Here is a 15,251-nt window from a genome sequence, read left to right on the forward strand (position 1 = left end):
TGTGTGCTTCCATTCTGTTTCCACATGCAGTCAGAACCACACCATTCGGAGCCCCCGTGGTCTTTGGTTCTCTCGGTCTTTGATTTGGCAGTCCCATGTTTTACAGGTGATTGGAAGCTCCTAAGGGCTGACTTCACTTAGCACTCCTTTCTACCTCTCAGAGCCCAGGGACTGCACACGTTCACGCAGAAAGACGGACCACAGTGTCCTCAGGTGTTCTCAGGTAAGTGACCTGAAGAAGATGTCAGGCATCAAGAACCTGGGCTCTTAGATTTCACCTCTTGGCAGAAGCGTGACAAGATCAGATAGCAACGTGGTTGTGCATCCCAGCCAATACTCCGGAAGATGCTCTGGACTAGAAAGCAGTGGTTCTCAAGCTTGAGCCAGCATCGCAGTCACCTGGGGTGGGGGTGGAGGATAAGAGGGAAGACACTTGTTAAAACAGAAATCATTGGGTCCCATCCCCAGAGCTTCTGATTCAGCTGGTCTGGGATGAGGTCCAGTAACTTGCTTGCCTAACAACTCCCAGGTGATGCTGATGCTGCCAGACTGGGGACCACACCTTGAGGAATCCGGCCCTTGAGTCCAGGGCAGAGGTCGAACTCAAAAGTCACACCCCTGAGCCACTTTATCAAAGAAGTAACAGTTCCCTCCCCATCCCTTCACTATCTAACAGGTCAAGCAACCTTCCCCTTCAGGGTCTTTACTTGGCCCATGGACGCCCATGGCAGGGTGGAGGGTGCCCCCTTGTGGCTCAAGCGGAAAACTACCTGAACGGTAACGCACTCGCTCTTCGCCTTAACGAGGTTTGCCGAACTCATTTATCTTGTATCTGCCTCACAAAAGATCCAGGGAAACCTGCGATGTTCATCATTCGCCAGATTGGGTGCACGTGTAGATGAGGGGCCAAAGAGTCATTCAGTGTGCGATGTCAAGTGCTTGGCCCAAAGGTGCCCCGGGGACAGCAGAAACGACTGATTCTCATGGCTTGGCATTTTGTAGGGTGCGAAGCGTTGAGATTATTCACCCAATTCTCTGTTGGAGAATATGCTTTAGTCACATAAATTAGAACTAAACGATTTTAAAGCCCTGTTAGCACTATGTGACTGAGATGGGACCCTGAATGAGTTCGAACCATGTTTTTCTCCCTAACCTTCCCGAAGTTAGAAAGCAGGCCCACTACTGAGTGGGAGGCAGGAGCGAGCACGCAGCGCCCCCGCTCTCCGCCAGCCGTACCACCCCGACGTCGGGTCTGCTGCCACCTGCCGCTCACGCGCGGAACGTGCGGGAGGCGGTAACCCGGGGACACCGTCAGCCCAGCAGGCTTTTCAGACCTCAGAGTATATTACAATCGCCTGGAGGGCTTGCTTGTTAAACCGTAGATTTCTGGGCTCCACCTTATCTGATTCAGTGGGGAATGGGGTGGGGCCTAAGAAGGTGCGTGTCTAATAACTTCCCGGGTGGTGAGGCTGCTGCTGCGGGTGGGAGTTGGCGGGGGTGGCTTCCCAAAGCACCTGGATGACATCTGTAGTTCTCCTTGTGCCACACATTTCTGAAGCTTGATTATTAATCAAAGTCTGTAAATGACCAAGAGCCTCTAACTCAGGGCTGCTCACCTGGGGCATTATTGATATTATGTTATGGGGAGCGGGGGGGGGGGGGGGGCGTGCTTTAAGCTGTAGGATGTTTAGCGTTATCCTTGGCCTCTGTCCTCTAGATACCAGTAGCAGCTTCATCCCTCCAGGTTTTGATAAGCAAACATGTCTCAGACATCACCAGATGGCCCTGGAAAGCAAAACTGCCCGAGCCAAATATTGCTGCTCTTCAAGGTGGGCAGATGTTCCTTTCCCATTTGGTGGACTGTGAAGGCATCCTTAAATATTGCCTTGCATATATAATGATACTGACATAGAATAAACTCTCAACTCTTTGGAATTAAACAACAAAAAAACATAGCTTACACATGTTGAATACCTACTATATGCAAGGCACTCTGCTAATGCTTTTCAAATCACCGCTTTTAGAGGAAAAAGAGAGAGAGAGACAAACCAAGAAACAGGCCCTAACTATAGAGAACAAACTGATGGTAACCAGAAGGCAGGTGGGTGGGGCGATGGGTGAAGTAGGTGATGGGGATTAAGGAGGGCACCTGTTGTGATGAGCACCAGGTGACGTATGGAAGGGCTGAATCACTATATTGTACACCTGAAACTAATATTACACTGTATGTTGACTACACTGGAATTTAAATAAAAACGTTTAAAAAAATTTTTAAAAAGACCCCCTTTAATTCTTATAACACTTCTTTTACTGATGAGGAAACTAAAGCTTTGACTTGTTAACTAACTTGCCCCCAGGCATGGTTACTGCCAGTGTGGGGATGTGGAGGTCGGGGGGCACGGGGAATGTGGGGCTATCCAGACCACCACAGTCCAATAAAAATATAAAGCAAGTCATAAGTACGAGCCACGTGTGTGATTTTACATGTTATAGAAGTCACATTTAAAAAGAAAAAGAAACACAGTAAAATTAATTTTAGTATATAGTTTGCTTAACTCAGCATCTGAACCGTTAAAGTTTTAACGTGTGATCAATATATTTTAGATTGTTAATATTTTTATGTTCTTTTTTTGGTACTTAGTCTTTGAGATCTGTGTGTATTTTTACACTTATCACACTTCTCATTTTCCAGCAGCTACATTTCAAGGGCTTGAGAGCCGCCTGTGCTCCCGGCCGCCCCTCCGGACAGCACAGGCCCAGACTCTTTGCTCAGCTGTCCTCCAGCCTTTATTTGTGGACCAACATGGGCCGATTTTACTTCAATGTCCTTCAATTTCTGCCTGCACTTCAGTCATTTTGTCAGACTCACGTACCTATTCACATACTCTGCAATCTGTTCTTGGAGTATCTCTACTTCTACTTATTTTAAAATGAGGTCTACAGTTTTAATTTATCACAGTAGATGCCTCCTCTGGTGGCCAGACTGTTGACTACTGTCTAATTTTAGTTCTGATGGCTTTTCCAGTGGCTGTTTCCCCACACAGTCTGTGTTTGTACTTGCATAACAGAGATCATTCATCTTATCTGATGCTAACCACAGAGGTACATTTTCGTCATACTCTCGTGCTTTCTGGTTTATCTCCCAACATCTAGGAATGTTCATTCTCATTTGAGGATTCTGCCTTTCTCCAGCCCCTCTGCAATGTTTCTCCCTGTAGTTTCTCACGTTGTCCTTTTTAAATGTTCCTTTCCTTTTTTTTTTTTTTTAAGTAGGCTCCACACCCAACGTGGAGCCCAGTGCAGGAGGCCCAAACTCATGACCCGGAGATCAAGATCTGAGCTGAGATCAAGAGTTGGACGCTTAACCAACTGAGCCACCCAGGCGCCCCTTAAATATTCCTGATCACTCAGGAAACCAATGATTTTTCTAGAGAATTTTGTAACAAACCCTTAGTCTTACCACATTTGTTCATTTACATTTTATAGGTGTGATAATCAAGATGGACTTAGATCATACGGTCAACTTATACAAATAAAAAGTAGTAACGAGAGCTATTCCTTAAGAAATGCTTCCTATGAGCCATGCACTGTGCTCAGCACCTGACACATGCTGTCTTACTCACTTCTTCTAATAGTCTCATGAGGTGCCTCCTATTGTGATGGCCATTTTTGAGGTGAGGAGAGGAGGCACGGAGCATTGAAGTAACTTGCCCAAGATCTCCCAGGTAGCAACTGGCTGAGCTGGGGGTCTCTCCAGATCTGTTTGATGATAGAGTTGATCTCCTGACCTCTAGGCTCCACTGTCTGAAAGATGTTGTGCAAATGTTGTTCTTGTTTCTGAGTCTGTAAGGATATGGTTCCGTAGATCATACACCTTACCTGGGTTACCATATACCTTCATAGGAGAAAAAAAATATATATGTACTCTCGGTATTCTAGGGACTGCCTCTGAAGCTACAGGCCAGGACTTCTCAGGATGAGCACTCTTGCTGTCTTGAATAGGAAGTTGAGACTCAGGTCCATCACGAGCTCAGACCAGGAGGCCCAGCAAGGTCACAACTGAACCCAGAAGAAGAGCATAGGGGCCAAAGCCAGAGTGCAGTGGGTCTAGGAGTGAATTGAGTGGAATGTGAGAGCGGATGGTGAAGACAGGTTTCCAGGGGGACAAGAGAGAGGGTGGGAGGTGAAGGGAGACGGGGCTCAGAAGAGGGGTTGTGCTTTTGCCTTGCAGTTTTGTTTTGTTAAAGACTTCAGCATGTTGCAGTGCTGATGGGGAGAAGTTAAGAGTTGAAGACACAGGAGAGCTCAGGGAGGGGTAAATGGGAATCAACAAGGACCCTAAAGAGTCAGGACAGGAAGGCGTGTGGAGTCCATGTGGGGGAAACATGTTTGCCAGGTTTAATGCCAAAGCCTGTTTGTTCCTACATCATTCTGTCACCTCTCAATGTCACTGCCTGATAAATCACCACCGTCAAAACGCCCATGGTCAACTGGCTTGGGAAGTTAAGTGTTTATATACTTTCTACCCACTGGGCATAACTTTTTATCCTTTTCAGTGAGGAAATGCAAAATACATGATGCTAGAACGTGCCTCTGGGGGCAGGCCCATATGCAGGTGACATGGTTTGATGCAGGGGACACTGAAATCTGTTTCCACCTAAAATAGCTCTCACTGGCTTTCCTGGGTTCTTAAAATATCCCACCATTTGAATTTTCTTCCTAAAGAGTCCTGTTGAAACACCAATAGGTCAAAACAATCTTGAAAAGAGCACCTAATGTTTCTTGTAGCATTATTCACAAAACCAGAAGGCGGAGGCGACCCAGTGTCCCTCAGTGGCTCCGGGGATAAACCAAATATGGTTTATACCTACAATGAAATAGTATTCAGCCTTAACAAGGAAGGAAATGTTGACACATGTCACAACATGGATGAAAGTTGAGGACATTATCCTAAGTGAAATCAGGCAGTCACAAAAGGACAAATACTGTATGTTTCCACTCATATGGGGTACATACAATAGTCAAAATCATAGAGACATAAAGCCGAATGGTGTTTGTTTGCCAGGAGCCAAGGGGAGGGAGCAATGGGAAGCCGTTGTCTAAGGGCACGGAGTTTCTGTTTTGCAAGACAAAAAGAGCTCTGCTTTTCTGCCTGTTGCCTGCTCCCCTCCCCAGTGAAGCAGTGCTCAAGCTGGACCACTCCCTCCAGGCTCCAGGCTCCTGTTAACCTAGAGCCATCCTCATCTGTCTCCATTCTCCACCTGCCACTGTGATCATGTACGGTGACATCATCAACCATGATGATAAGTCCTCAGACATCAAGATCCAGGAGATCAAGGGTGGGCTGCCCCCCGAGGTGGAGAGGAAGATGGTCAGTGGGATAGAGGGTAACACTGATGACTTATTCGTTTGTGGCAACGTCTCCACTAAAGACCCTGAGAGTGAGGGTACTGAAAGCAGTCACTGGTGTTGGTACCTCATGGACTGTCACTTGCAGGAAACCACCTTCACGTTAAGAAAGCCTGTACATCACAGACAACATGAACTCGACCAAAGGCAAACCTGAAGAACAGAGACCCGGGTTGCAGAACAAAGCAAGCCTATCCTTGCTAATTGCAAAAACCACCAGCTCTTTATTGATGGAAATACAAATCCAGACGGCGTGCTTGCTCTGCTGGACTACTGTGAGGATGATGTGACCCCCGATATGACTTTCTTTAAGGATGGTTTAGAAATGGAAAAATGTGACTAAGTTTGGCTATTACTTTAGATCTATCACCTGCTGTCGTAACTGCTGCTGCTATTCATGCCCACACCACCAGGACTCAGACCAATGGGTGATGTCCTCGTGAGGTCTTCATTTACTGTGACCTTGATTTCTTTGGAGGAGAGGCATTGTTTTTAAGAAAAAAAATGTCATGTAGGTTGTCTGAAAATAAAATCATTTAACCTTTAAAAAAAGATGAAAAGAGTTCTGGAGCTAGAGGGTGGTGATGGTTGCACGAGAACGGGAAGGTACTCAATGCCACTGAACTGTGCACTTGAAAATGGTTAAAATGGTAAATTTTATGTCATATGTACTTTATCACGATTTTTAGTTTTTAATTTTTTACCTTTTTTTTGGTCCCCCCCGCCTTTTACTTTTTCAGAGACAGAGAGCATGAGAGTGTGAGGGGGGAGGGGCAGAGGGAGAGGGAGAGAGAGAAAATCCCAAGCAGGCTCCACGCTCATCACAGAGCCCCACGTGGGGCTTGATTTCACAACCCTGAGATCATGACTTGAGCTGAAATCAAGAGTCAGAAGCCCAACCGACTGAGCCACCCAGGTGCTCCCCTTTTTTTCTTTATTTAAAGTAGGCTATACGCCAGCGTGGAGCCCAACGTGGGGCCTGAACTCATGACTCAGAGAGCAAGACCTGAGCTGAAATCAAGAGTCGGACACTTAACCAACTGAGCTACCCAGGTGCCCCTATTTTTTAACTTTTTTAAAAAGATTTTATTTTTATTTTTATTTTTTTAAAGATTTTTTATTTATTTATTTGACAGAGAGAGACACAGTGAGAGAGGGAACACAAGCAGGGGGAGTGGGAGAGGGAGAAGCAGGCTTCCCGCTGAACAGGGAGCCCGATGCGGGGCTCAATCCCAGGACTCTGGGATCATGACCTGAGCCGAAGGCAGGTGCTTAACGACTGAGCCACCCAGGCGCCCCAAAAAGATTTTATTTTTAATCTCTACACCCAATGTAGGGCTCAAACTCACAACCCCAACATCGAGAGTCACACGCTCCACCAACTGAGCCAGCCAAGCACCCCATCACAATTTTTTAAAAAAAAAACATTAAATACCCAGGTCATTTAACAGGGGCCACTTGATCACTTGTTATTGTCTGCTGTTAGTTTGGCTCAGTTTTGCTTTTCAGTAAAAGACTATCAGTCTTAAGCAGGACATCGAGCGGCTGGGACCCGGAAGACAACACAGATGACAGTCATGAGGAGGAGAGTTCACCAGGCTCTAGGACGTGCTTTGAGAAAGGCCCAATCTGGGGTTCCTGTCCTGAGCTAAGGGGACACCCCTGGGGATCCTTGGTAGGAGGAGGAAAATCTGAAAGCCCCAGACACCTTGAGGAGCTGCTTTGTGAACGAGAGGACATCAGCCTCTGGGGTTTTTGTTGTTGTTGTTGTTTGCCCTTTTACTGAGGGCCGCCTGGCCAGAGACCTCCCTCTGGGAGAGTAATAATACTACACAGTTATGATGATCAATTAGGCTCCTGTGAGTCAGTGACACTGGCTTGTCCAGAAAACCTTCTCCCAGATGCCCCATCTCACAAGCTGGTGTAAGAGGTGGTCCCTGACACCATGTCTCAAAGTCAAGGATGGGTGTGAGGATGGTAGAGCTACACCCGACTGGCCAGAGGGAGCCTCTCAGTCTAGTGCTTTCCTTAATTCAGCCAGCACCTCCTCCACCTTCAACCCTGGGAAAGAGAGGCATTTTGGTCACAGAAAGTAGCATTTTAAACCTCTCTCATCACTGAGGGAGACAGAATTGTTATACTAGCAGAGGAACCCTCAAGAAGGAATAAATTTCATTTCCATGCATCTCCAGCTTGAGTCCCAGGCTTAACAGATGCTATTTTTATCAAATACTTTCTATTCTGTGACATGCTTTGCCAGCTTTCTATTATTAGACAAATCAGGAAAAGTCCACATTTGATTTTTCTTCCTTCTGGCTTCTCCCTCCTCATTTGCAAGATGGGTGGTGGTTTGGGAGGGGGCACTGTCCTTTCAATAGAAGGTAAATGACAAGGAAATGGCAGCCATCAGAAAACCCAACTTGGTGCCAAAGCATCCTGGAAATTGGCTCTGCTTCCTTTGCAAATGACATCGCGTCCTGGCTTTACCCCATCCCAGATGGCATAGCTGATGGGACAGGAAAAAAAAAATACAGATTTTAGAGTACTTACAGCGTCATGTCTCCCCACCCCCACTTCCTGTGAAGGAGGATTAGTCTTGGCAGCTAGGTTTTGGAGCCTTTCTTGTGTGGAATATAGGAAAATGCTGGAAGGGATTCTGAGTCACATGGTGCTGTGGGCGGGGATGGTTTGATGAGTCCACTGAAGAAAAAGCAGGGAATTACCTGCTAGGGAAAGCAGAATAGATCAGAAGGTAAGAGGGAGGATAAGAGAGCTAAGAGCCAGAGATGGGATGAACCGGGGGAGGGGGGGGCACAAATTTAAGAGATAAGTTAAGGGGGATTGTAGTAGCTGGTGGGCTGTCATAAGAAGAATTTGGGAGAGAGATGGGAGGAGATTTTCCAGAAATATTGTTGGTGTTATGAATAGAACCCATCCTCCTGTTGGCATTTTTTTAAAAAAGATTTTATTTATTTATTTGACATAGAGAGAGAGCACAGTAGGGGGAGCAGCAGGTGGAGGAAGAAGGAGAAGCAGGCTCCTCATTCAGCAGGGAGCCCAATGTAGGGCTCCATCCCAAGACCCTGGGATCATGACCTGAGCCAAAGGCAGCCGCTTAACAGACTGAGCCACCCAGGTGCCCCTCCCATTGGCATTTTTAAGAGATTTCAGTAAAGACATAAATTGATTTCATTTTTTTTTTTTTTTTTTGTATGAGGGACTCGGGTTTACTCAAGGCAGCCTGGACTACTGGAAGCTAAGGTTAATAGTGAAAGATAACCACATTTAACCCCCCTTCTCCCATCAATACATACTATAGTTCAGATATTTCAAACTGGATTTGAACTGCAAATGTGTCTTGTTCGGTTTCCTGATAGTTAAATTTTTTTTTTAGTCACCATTGAAAATTGTGATTTCACATTTTAAAAGCCTGCATTTCCTGCTTCTTTTGAAAAAAAAAAAAAAAAGGAAAAATCTGGTAACATGAGACTCTCGTTTCCATTTGTCAAAAAAGGCTCATGCTGGGGCGCCTGGGTGGCTCAGATGGTTAAGCATCTGCCTTCGGCTCAGGTCATGATCTCAGGGTCCTGGGATCGAGCCCCGCATCAGGCTCCCTGCTCAGCGGGGAGCCTGCTTCTCCCTCTGCCTCTACCTGCTGCTTCCTCTGCTTGTGCTCTCTCTCTCTCTGTCAAAAATAAATAAAATTAAAAAAAAAAAAAAGTCTCATGCTCTCTCGTTAACCCCAGCACCCAGCACTCACATAAGGTTTATGCATGCACATAAACCTGGCCCACTTCCCCCGTTTCTATTTTCTACCATCTGGTAACAGCAGACTACATCATTGGGGCCTGCTCTCCTGCTAAGGACAATTACAAAGGTTGGACAAAATAAAAATAAAATCAAACTGAAGGGCATCAAAGAGTTAAAAAGATAATGAAGAGATGCTAAACCAAGGTCTGGGGAAAGATGGGACTTTAGGCGGGCAAGCCCAACAACTGAGGTGTCTTTTCCCCTCATGATGTTTGCTACTTCTGGAAGAGACAACTAAGAAGTTGAGAGGCTAAGCAGCGTGGAGGCAGTTTTGCATCCTAAGGGGACAAAAGTTGGAATCCAGTGCCCACCATAGGAGAGGGGACCCTGTAATCCCCCATTTTACATGAGGGCCCTGATAGAATGCACCTTAAAACTGGATGAATAGGAAATAGACCACATTTTGCAGGGTCTCAGTTCAGCTACCAATGAGCTTAATTCTTCAAATTGGATTAAGGTGATCCTAGATTGCTAGTATTCCCAAGTGCCTAGCAGAAGCATATGTAAATACTTACTGGAGGAATAGAACACATTAAGGTCTCATGTTACTTCTACAAACAATTTTTCACACACAATTGCTGCACTCATGAAAATACCCAGGCACATAAGGAAAGAAGACAATATGAATGAGATCCAGTGGAAACAACTACAATAGAAACAATCTCAGAAAACTGCAGTTACTAGTGTTATTAGGCAGAGACTAAGCAAAGGTGATAAAAGATTAAAAATTCTGGCAGAGAACTAGAAACTTAAAAAAAAAAAAAAGACAATGATGATTTGAAAAATAACCAAACAGAAATGTAGAATTGAAAAATATAATAACAAAAGTAAAGAGCTTGGTAGATGAGTTTAACAGCTGACTAGACATGGTTAAAGGGAGAATTGATGAACTGGGCAGTAGAGTAGAAGGAAACATCAGGAGGAGACATGAAGGGACAAAAAGTGGAAAATGCTGTGAGAGAATGAGATATGGAAGATAAAAGTGAAGACTGAAGTTCCACAAGAAGAGAGAAACAATAAGGCAGCAGCAATATTTGAAGAGAAAAATAGTGAGAAATTGCCAAAATTGACTAAAAATATTAAGCCACAGACTCCAGAATCCCAGGGAACCCCAAGCAGGATAAATAGAAAGAAAGCCACACCTAGGTACATCACATTAAATTGATGAAAACCAAAGACAATGAGAAAAAAAAATGTTAAAAGCAGCTAACATTACTTGAAAAAAAAAAAAAAAGAATAGACCATTAGCTTACTTCTTGACAGAAACAACAGTTGCTAGAAATTAGTAGAATTTAAATATCTTTAAAGTGTTGAGAGAAAACCTAGCATTCCATACCCAGTGAACGCAGCCTGTGATAATAAAAGTGAAATTAAGACATTTTCAGGATTTTTCACCAGCAGTGTTCTTTAAGCAGAAAATGATTTTAAAGGACAGGTTATATATATAAGAAGAAATGAAGAATGATGCAAAAGCTAATTTGAAGAATCCAAATGAATTAAACTATACAAAATAACATAACAATGTCCACTGGGGATTTAAACTTTTTAAATGTATAACAAGTACATATAAATCAGAAGGGAGGGGTAAATGAAATTAAAATGGCCTGAGATCCTTGTATTACTGTGGAAGAAGATAAAAATACCAATTAACATTAGACTTTGATAAGTCAATGACACATATTGTTATCTAGAATAACCTCTAAAAGAGTAGTAAAAGACGTATATAACTTCCAAGGTAATAGAGAGAAATATAGAATATTTGACCACACCAAAACAAGAAAGAGAGGAGGACAAAAAGAATGTAGGACATGTGGGACAAATAAAAACAATAAGACGGCAGATTTAAATCCAAATATATCGGTAATTACATTAAATGTCAATGGACAAAATACTTCAATTCAAAGTGAAAGAGTATTGAACTGGATAAAAAAATCTACATACTAACTAGAAACACATCTTAAACATTAATTTAAAAAATGTTAAAAGGGTGGAAAATATGTAAATATTAACCAAAATTATATTAATATTAATAGTATATGTTAATATCAAATTATATTTTAAGGCAAAAATCATTACTACAGCTAAAAAAAGATACATCATAATAATAAAAAATTCAATTCACAAGGAAGACACAGTGATTATAAAACTTGTACACGTCTTATAATGTAGCTTTAAAAATATGAAGCCAAGGAGCCCCTGGGTGGCTCAATCAGTTAAGCGCCTGACTCTTTTTTGGTGCAGGTCATGACCTCAGGGTCATGAGATCGAGCCCTGCATTAGGCTCTGTGCTCAGCAGGGAGTCTGCTTGAGATTCTCTCTCTCCCTCTCACTCTACCCCTCTCCCCTGCTTGCTCTCTCTCTCTCTCAAATACGCAAATAATTTCTTTAAAATATGAAGCTAAGATTGATAAAACCACAGGATGAAGTGAGCAGATAAATGAGTAAGGATACAGATTATTTGAACATGATTAGCAAATGACTTAATGGACATATATAGAATATTGCACCCAACAATTACAGAATTCGGGTTCCTCAAATATTTATTACTCTCTACCTTCCAAGAAAATAATAGGATTGAAATTCTCCGTTTCATTTTATGTTAGGTGTGGCCATAGGACTTGTTTTGGCCAATGAAATGTGAACAGAAGTACCTTCTAGGTGCTAGTGTATTAGTAAAGGTATCTCCTTTTTCCTTCCTGACAGCAGAGTTCTGGAGTTCCTTGGCCTCCTTGAGCTCTGGGTCCTTGATTAAGGATGATATGGAGCAGAGTTCCCCAGCCAACCTGAAAAGGGACAAGTTGATGTTCATTAATGAGAAATAAACCTTTGTTATTTTAAGTCACTGACATTTGGGGATTAATTATAACCACAGTATAACCTAGTCTATCCTGACTAATACAGGCATAAAAAATGGAGGACTGTTCTTCAGGCACAGAGGTGAGCCTATCTTGAAAGAGTATGGCCTGATGAATTCCCAGGAATCCACTATGGCTGAAGCTCCAGGGAGGTGGGGGTGGGAACAAGGCTGGTAAGGGACAGCAGCTCCCAAGAAGAGCCCTAAGTAGACTGGCTGGAAACATGTTTGGAAGGGCTTTGGATTTAACAATAAGGAGTGGATACTGTCCTGGAAGTTGAAGGATCTCCACAAGTTGGTGACTGGTTGAATATTGCTGGTATTGGAGATGATAAACTGGAGAGAATCTAACTGATGTGAAAGGAGGAAATCAGGTAGAGGGCTATTCTCACTGAACACGTTCCAGGGTTATTTTTCCACTTCCTAGAGATAGCCATTATTAGAATTTGGTGACAATTTCTCCAGTCCTTGCATGCACATGCAAACACACGCATAAACCAATTTAAAAACATAAATCACATCAATCATACTCTACCCACTATTCCAAAATTTTTTCCAGTTAATAATATCTTCATGGTTATTTTCTGTGTCATCTTTTGTTTCTTTCCTTTTGATTGGACCGCAAATATATGGCTGTGCTAGAATTATGTAACCATTCCCCTACTGACGGATATTTAGGTTGTTTCCGCTGTTACAATGCCTCAGTGACCATCTTACTGATAATGTCCATACCTTGTTATCTCTTCTTTCTACAGACAGTAAGACCAATTTTGCCACTATGTGGATGGTGACAATTTTAGGCTGGGTCACAGGAGCACAACCAGGCTGGCCGTTTGAGGTGACAATTTTGGTTAAGGGTATGCCTCAGATAAACCCAGAGTAGGGTCTCAAGCATAGTGAGCACTCACTAAGTATTTGTTGAATGAATGAACAAATCAATCCACATCCACTGCAGACGGGTGTCGGGCCTGCCCTGCCCTCATCTATAACAGAATTTCTCAACCTCAGCACTACTGACTTTGGAGGCTACATTTTGTCGTGGGGGCTGCTGTCCTATATATTGTAGAATGTTTAGCAGCAACCCTGGTCTCTACCCTCTAGAAGCCACTAGCACCACCCCAGTTGCAGCAACCAACTCTATCTGCAGAAATTGCCAAATGTCCCCTGGGAAATAAATCACTCCCAGTTGAGAACCACGGATTTATAACATGGGTTGTACTTGTGTAAAGGCAAAGGCCCTTTCTCAAAACAACCTACTCTATAGAGGTTGATCCTCCTTCTTCCGATGCTGCCATACTACCAGGGCCCTTCTTCTTGGGTTCTCAGAGTCCTTTCATAGAGAATCTACGTTCTTGGTTCAGACGTCATTTCCCTAGGGCCACCTTCCCTGCCATTTCCTTCATGAAATCGGTCCATCCTCATTATTTTTTGTCAGTCTCCATTCTACATTCTCTACTCACCAAATGCCCCTCCTTAGTAGTACTTACCAAAGTTGAATTTTAGGGTTATTTGGGTAATTATTAAATTAAGCACTTTGCCTCACTCAGCTCCCCAGAGGTAGCCACAAGTAAGAATCTGGCATGTAACATGTCGGTTTTTGCTCATGATGTTTCCATCTAGTGCTGGAAACAATGCCTGACATGCAGTAGGTGCTCAATTCTGTTGGACGGATGGACAACAATTTGTTATCAGTCAGCCATGGCTAGCTCAGGGTACAATGATCTTCAACCATCTGTGTTCTGTGCCTTCTGAAACAATTCTGAAAAATGTTACCTATACCTACATTTTAAAGTTGATACGTTACATGTTCATCATTAGGTTCATTTGGCTTCAAGATAATAACTTCCAGCACAATGTAAATATTGGGAATGAAAAATTAAGCTGTGCCATCATTCTTTAAATATACCTCTTAATCTCTTATTATTTCTAATATTCCCTATGATTTGCCTTCACAGTGCTTTCTTTTAAAATCAAGGAATAGAAGAGAGTTTTGTTAAATACAAAAAAAAATGCCTTAATTAATCATGAAAGGTAGCTGAATTAAATTAGTAAAGGAAGTTTCCAGTTTGGGGAACGTGGACCTGGAGATACTTATATTTGGAGCAACTGCCCCTTAGTAAGATTTGTGGAGTGAGGGGTATGCTTTCCAGTAGGGGAAGGATTATTACCAACACAGACACTTTCTCAGGCAAATCAGTTTGAGGAAACGGTGCCTAGAGAAACTGAGAAAATGGAAGCCAATTCTCTAAAAATAATCCTTGCCCCTTCTGAAGTTTTGACCACCATCCTGGGAGTAACGCAGCATAGTGGCCCGAAGGGGTCAGTGTTGGACAAGCTGATGGACCCTGTCACTGGCACTCTCCTTTTCCGGAGAGAAAAGGCCAATTCCACCTAGATGCAGTAGGGAGCCCGGCAGGGGCGGCCCGACCCAGTCCTGTCTGGTGTGCATGTGTTTGCACTGTGAATTAGCCATAGGAGACCGGCTCCCAGGAGAATGGAGGCTAGAGATTCTCCCTCCTGTATCTAGAATCAGGGTCTGGGACTGTAAACAGATGAAAACCTCTTTCTCTCTCTGCTTCAAGAACTGGGTTTAGGAAAGAAACTGAGGGGTGAAGTCATGCGTCTGAATCAACTGTGAGGATTTTTTATTTTCCTCTTAGGAAATGAAAACAAGAGTGAAATCTCAGTAATTTATAGCTCAGCAGACAGTAAGCAAAGGGGCCAAACACTCCTGCTCTGGAATCAGACAGATGAGGAGGGCTCGGATCTCTCCTGGGCAAGCCCACCTTTCCAGCCCCTGCTTCTCGGGCTGTCCATCGGAACCACAGTCCCTTCCACAGAGGGCTGCCAGCAGGAGAGATGAGCCAGCGCAGGGAGAGGGCTCGGCATAGGAATGGCATGTAGCAAGAGCTTAATAAGTTAACAGTGATGATGGTGAAGATGATGATACAGCATTTGTCAGCCATGAGTGTTTCAGAACTTTCCATTCATGTCTGAAGAGGAAAAATCGGAGGTGAAAACCCAAGCCATTAAAAGGTTTTAAGTTCCATAAGCCTAGGAGTTAGAAGCAGAAATAGCAGGGCTGGGGGAGTGGGGAATCCGGGCGCTTCCATGCTGCAGGCCGGCTCTGTTCCTGCACGTTGCTCCTGACTGCCTCCCAGGCCTGAAGGTCCCAGCC

The 15,251-nt window shown here is 43.8% G+C and overlaps 1 long non-coding RNA gene and 1 pseudogene across 2 annotated transcripts; one reads left to right on the plus strand and one right to left on the minus strand.

Annotated features, from left to right (window-relative positions):
* Window positions 1-12: 12 nt before the first annotated feature.
* LOC116632457 lies at window positions 13-11,999 on the minus strand. 2 transcript variants are annotated; one of them, XR_004299415.1, is made up of 3 exons: window positions 11,871-11,999; window positions 771-1,035; window positions 13-399 (listed from the first exon to the last, which is right to left on the minus strand). It is a non-coding gene; the product is annotated as an uncharacterized LOC116632457 (long non-coding RNA). The 2 variants fall into 2 exon arrangements; XR_004299416.1 differs by lacking the exon at window positions 11,871-11,999 and adding an exon at window positions 7,960-8,132.
* LOC116632453 lies at window positions 5,074-5,879 on the plus strand (annotated as a pseudogene).
* Window positions 12,000-15,251: the final 3,252 nt, after the last annotated feature.

This window comes from Phoca vitulina, unplaced genomic scaffold (assembly GCF_004348235.1).
Source record: "Phoca vitulina isolate PV1807 unplaced genomic scaffold, GSC_HSeal_1.0 scaffold6, whole genome shotgun sequence".
NCBI classification, from domain to species: Eukaryota; Metazoa; Chordata; class Mammalia; order Carnivora; family Phocidae; genus Phoca; species Phoca vitulina.